We start from the raw sequence: 5671 nt of genomic DNA, 5'->3' as shown, positions 1-5671 counted from the left end.
GAAGAAGCGTATATTCTGCAGCCACAGAATCACCTTCCCAGCCCTGCGCCATCTACCCTGACGTTTAGGTGACAGAAATATTCTTTTTAGATACACCATTATTTTGACCTCTAGTACAGTAGCCAAATCTGTATTCTAACCCATCGTGGTCCAGCCATGTTACTTCCTCCTCCTAGTCACTTTTATCTGCTTCTAGGCTCCATTCCATCGGGCTGGTCAGCCTCTGACATTGTGCTACCACGATCCATTGCCAAAGTTTCTTCAGTCATTCTCCCTGACTGCAGCTTTTATCACTTCCCCATCCAACTCCCTTCCCTTCCCCATCCCATTTTCAGTTCTCCACCATGGCCTGTCTCTAGACAATCCGTGATCTCCAGCTCCTGAAAAGAATCCATTGAAATAAAACAACAAATGCTGACTGTACAGTCAGCACTTATCATGTGCCAGTTTCTGGTTCTAATCATATATTAATATAATGTCAACTAATTACACCCCAATTTAACCTTTCAACAACCCCTCGAGGTGAACAGTTTGATTCCCTCTATTTTGGAGATTCGGAATCTGAGGCACAGAGAAAGGAGGGATCTAACCATTAATCTGACAAGGATCCTGACTCTAGCAATCCTGAACAAGGACAGGCAAGGACAGAGAAGTCCACGAGGTCACTGAAGAGAATGAAAGCCAGGCTCTATATGACAAGGGAGGTTCAAGGGGCAGCTGCTGGCTCATCTCTGATGGCCCTAGAAGCCTACCTGGGGAGGGCAGCATGGTGTCCATTGCTCAAGGTGAGCAGCAGGCGGTCCAGGAGCAAAGCCCTAGTGGAGTTTGCTATTCTCCTTGTTATTCCAGGCTGTTGAGCTTCATCAAGGGACAAGCAGAAGGAATTCCCCACACACACTTTCCTAAGAATCAATTCCATTTATTCTCCACCTGGCCCCTCTTTCTTTTCACCATCTCCATAGCTCCTTCTGGTAGACCTCATTGGTCATTGACTAAACCAGTCTCACTCCCCAAAGGTCATTCTCTCTCTCTCTCTCTCTCTCTCATAATTTCATGAATTTTATTCATTTGGAGAAACATATTCCCAATAAAAAAAAATAGAAGTACAATCCTGTTACAGATATGGTATATCACTATTGAAGAGAGTGCAGAAAAGATTCCACTATCCAGGTTGAGATGTTCACAGAAGATCATGAGACTTTACAAATGTTATAAACTTATTCAGTCTTTGGCCAGTGTCCTTGAATGGGTCTTGCCACAGCAGGGAGCAGTCCTGCCATTGATTCATCAGCCTTCACCAGATGGGCATTCTGGTGCCAGGGATGGTTCTAGGTATAACCCTATCTGGGTTGTGCAGACAATCTGAGTGGCTTTGGGCCTCCTCCTGCACCTCTGGTTCTCAAGCAAATGCTCAACCACTGTTGGGTTCTGTTGTCATGTACACACTGCCTGTACACAGTCCCATGATTGTTTTAACTGTGTTCTCCACAAAGACCCCCTCAGAATCCTTCAATTCCTACCCTCCGGCCCTCTCCATTTTATCTATGTTTTTCCTTTGTCGAATTTTGTGTTAATTATAACCAATTATATATAGAGAAGTTTACCAAGCCAGACCCCAAGGGGCCTCTAGAATGGATTCTTCCCCTCAGACTGGGTACAGCTGTGTCTCTTTCCCACCCAGCACATTGACTGAAAGACATTCGGCACAGCCACAGAGAAGTCATTCTGAAGTAAAAGATTCCTATTCAAATGGGAAATTCTTCTCCTTCCCTCATCCTTCCTTTTCACCTTCTAAAATGTCTCTCTGCTCCTTGCTGCCCATTTCCAGCTTCAGCAAGGATGGTGTGTGCCTTCGTGTGAGTTGAGTTGTAATACCTCCTCCTGTTAAAGTGGGTAGTTGTTTGTTCATGGGGGATTTTAATGCTCTCATGCTAGGTTTGCCACAGATGCTTCTTTCTTCTTTAAACAGGCATAGAGTAAATGCTGTGTTAGTTGAATTACCGTGATTCCGCCAAATAAGTGAAAGGACTGTGGTGGTTATGGTTGATTGACCTTCAGTATCTATTCCACCATTCTGAATATGAGTTCTTGCATTACAGAGGCTGCTAAACTCAACTCTCATTTCTCTGACTCCCTTGCAGCTAGGGAACTGGATAAGGAATAGGTTCTGCCAACTAGCTACAGTAGTCCATGCGAGTAGACTAAGACCCTTTCCCTGCAACTCTGGCTGTTGAGCGTCTCCCCGAGAATCAAGCATCCCAGCTTGTCCTACCTCAGGGTCTCGCCCAGAGGAATCCTGGAACTAGCAGCAAGCATGGCTGTGTAGACACTGTGTTTTTCTACAGCAGCCTTCCAGTGTTGCCTTGTAGGTGTCAAGAGGTAGTGGCTGTGGTGGTGAAGATGACAGATTCTTGATCCCCAAATCCATCTACAGCCACCACATGGGTTTCTTAATTTATCAGCTTCAGATTCACCCATGGTAGGTGGCAGCTCCCCCACTGGGCCATTCCTGGTGCTCTGAGAGTCATTTTAGGAGGAGCAGTCTAGAGCCTGCTGCTTCAGCCCTTCTAACAAATTCAGCCACCTAACTCCTGATAGTAAATAATATTTCTGTTTAACATGGGTATAATTGTTCCTGTTTCCTACAACTGAACTTTTTTTAAATAGGAAGCTTTGAAAGAAGGGGGAAAAAGCGGAGAACAACAGAAAAAACTTTTAGTTTTTGCCCAGGGAGAAGGGCAGTCATAACACTCTTCTTGCTGAAATGCCCATAAAAAGCTAGAAAGGTATTTCTTTATGCCAAATTTATCCCAGTTTGGATAGAGGACTTAGAGTTAAAGTTTGCCCTAGGAAAGTTTAATTGTCATTCAACAAGCATTTATTTTGTGCCAGGGATTGTACCAAGCACTCGGGGCAAATGAGGAATGAACATAATCCTTGCCTTCCAGGTACTTGGGGCAAACATCCAAAGGAAAAAAACAAAATAAAATGAAGTAACTTGGAAGAAGCATTTTAATCAAAGTTTGGACATTAGACCAAGCTTCAATTGTGATTGATGACTGTTAAAATTAACCAATTCTGTTCAGTCATTCCCTCTAATCCTTTTTGGAACTGGCACGAGTCAGTAGATCGGTAGCCTTGACTATGTGTTTTATTGAAAAGCTTGCTTCCTGATCATCTTGTCCAAATGGGTATGCTTTAGCAAAGAATTCTATTTTTCATTTTTAAATGTCTGAAAATTTTGTTATTCCAAACTAGGTTTTAGGTCCATTGCAGACACAATAGTTTGGAATGTGATATCAAGGCATCTACTACCAACTGGGCAGAGCCTCCCCTTTCTGGGGAAAGTTAGAGCATCCTGAGGGCTGAAGTTGTAAAACTAAAGTTTTAAAGGTACAACAATGAAGTGCCACGGCTAGTGCTCTATCTACATACTCAAACGTTTTTTATAATATCGACCAATTGAGCCGACTGCTTATGTTAACATGTATAAAACGAAACTTTTCATCCCCCTGCCCCCAAACCTTCCCTCCCAATGCTGAACCTCCAACATCTAACATAGACCCTACCACATAGTGGAGCCAAATAAATATTTTTTTATTCTTTTTAAAATATATTTTTTATTGATTTCAGAGAGGAAGGGAGAGGGACAGAGAGATAGAAACATCAATGATGAGAGAGAATCCTTGATGGGCATCAAGCCCACAACCCGGGCATGCGCCCTGCCTGGGAATTGAACCGTGACCTCCTGGTTCATAGGTCGACGCTCAACCACTGAGCCATGGCAGCTGGGCTTTTAAATGTTGAATAAATGTTTTAACAGGTTCCTGCTGGCTACTGGGGGAAGAACAGGCTGTGAAGGGGTCAAGATGGGAAGCGAGGTGGCCATTTAGAGGACCGCTATGGCAATCTAGGTGAGAGGTGCTGATGACTTGGATTAGGGTGGTTGATAGAGGTGATAATAAGTAATCTGATCTGGGCTCTCTTTAGAATGTAAACCTGTCAGGACTTGCTGATGTATTGGCTGTGGAGTGTGAGAAAAGAAAGGAGTCAAGAATGACTCTGAAATCCATGGCTGGAGCAATTAGATGAATCATGGTCCAGTTACAGGAACTCCAGGCCTAGGCAGGTATGTGCTTGGCCTGTACAAGGAAATGCAAGGAGGCCAGTGAGTGAATAAAGAGGAAAATGTGGTGAGCTGAGGCCAGAGAGGCAGCTGGAACCTGATCCTGGGGAGCTTGTCAGCCAAGGTAAGGCCTTTGAGTGCTGTTCTAAGTGATGGGAAGCTCTTGGAGGGTTTTGCACATGTTGTAACATGATCTTACGTGCATTTTAAAAGGATCACTCAGGCTGCAAGTGTGGAAAATCGACCATGGAACACAAGAAACAGAAACCAGGAAACCAGCTAGAGGGTATAGCAGTGGACCAGGTGGGAGAGAGCGGTGGCTACGGTGGGGATGAGACAAATCAGATTGTGTCTCCACCCTGCTTGAAAACTTGGTTTCTTAATACACCAAACTCCCTTCCTCCTCCTGCTCTTTTTCCTCTGGCTCGACTGCATTCCACTCACCATCTCACTGCATTCAAGTCTCTGCCTAGATCTCACTTCCTTGGGAGGTCTTCTCTCGACACCTTCATGAGTTTCATGCCAAGTACCCTCTTCTCTCTTGCTCCCTTCCCCTCTTCATTCTTACTGATAGTGTGCACCACTCCTTGTTCTATGTTTTATTTACTTGGTGTTTTGTTTTTTTTTATCATGGCTCCCGCACTAGAAGGTAGGTGCCCTGAGGGCAGGGCCTTTGCTCACTCACATCACCTGCCTTTGTGGAATGCAAAAAGCACTTGGGTGAGAGCTGGGAAGGTTTTCTTTATATGAGAAAAGGGTTTCCCACGCACATATGTAGTGTAAACCTGGTTAAAGGGCAGGGGGAATATTTGAACTATGTTAGGGGATTTTTCTATTTTATTTTATTTGTTTTTACTTATTTGCTTATTTATTGTACTTTTCAGACAAAATATACTTAATTAATTATTAAAGTATAGTTGACACACAATAATAGTTTTAGGGAAGTTTCTATTTTAAATACCCACCGATACACAGCCAACTGGATGGAAGCACCAGTAGGTTGGTACTTCTATGTACGTGAGCAGTCTCTGGCATCTAGACAGAGTCTAAATGACATTTTTATTTATTTATTTCAAATAACTTATAAATGGTTCATCTTCTAAAAAGTAGCCTATCCACACATACATATCTTTACACAAATGGATCTGTTGAGCATATGTAGACTTTTCAAGAAATCCATTTTAATGCAATCATCTTTTTCCATTTTCTTTTTATGGTCAGCCCTGGCCCCATTTTTTCCCACCTCAATGCCTTTAATGTAGAGGATGGTTTTCCATATTTTTCTCTATGCTCATGTAATTCTACATAGACTATATACATCTACACTCACTGGAGGGAGTGCCGTTCATTGTTTTGCAAATGTGGGATCATTTATTCACCTTTACCCCATGTCTTACTTTTCTCCCTCAATCCCACCTCATAGAAATCCCTCTAAGTTACCTGGCACAGATCTGATTTTCCATGTTCCTTGGTTTCATACTATCCCATGTGTGGCTATGCAGTAATTTATCCAGCTCTACCCTCTTGGGAGGCATTCCCTCTGTT

The sequence above is a fragment of the Myotis yumanensis genome, unplaced genomic scaffold (genome assembly GCF_028538775.1).
Source record: "Myotis yumanensis isolate MYYU_CA2020_CCGP unplaced genomic scaffold, mMyoYum1.0.hap1 SCAF_17, whole genome shotgun sequence".
NCBI classification, from domain to species: domain Eukaryota; kingdom Metazoa; phylum Chordata; class Mammalia; order Chiroptera; family Vespertilionidae; genus Myotis; species Myotis yumanensis.
This window is presented reverse-complemented; position numbering follows the sequence as displayed.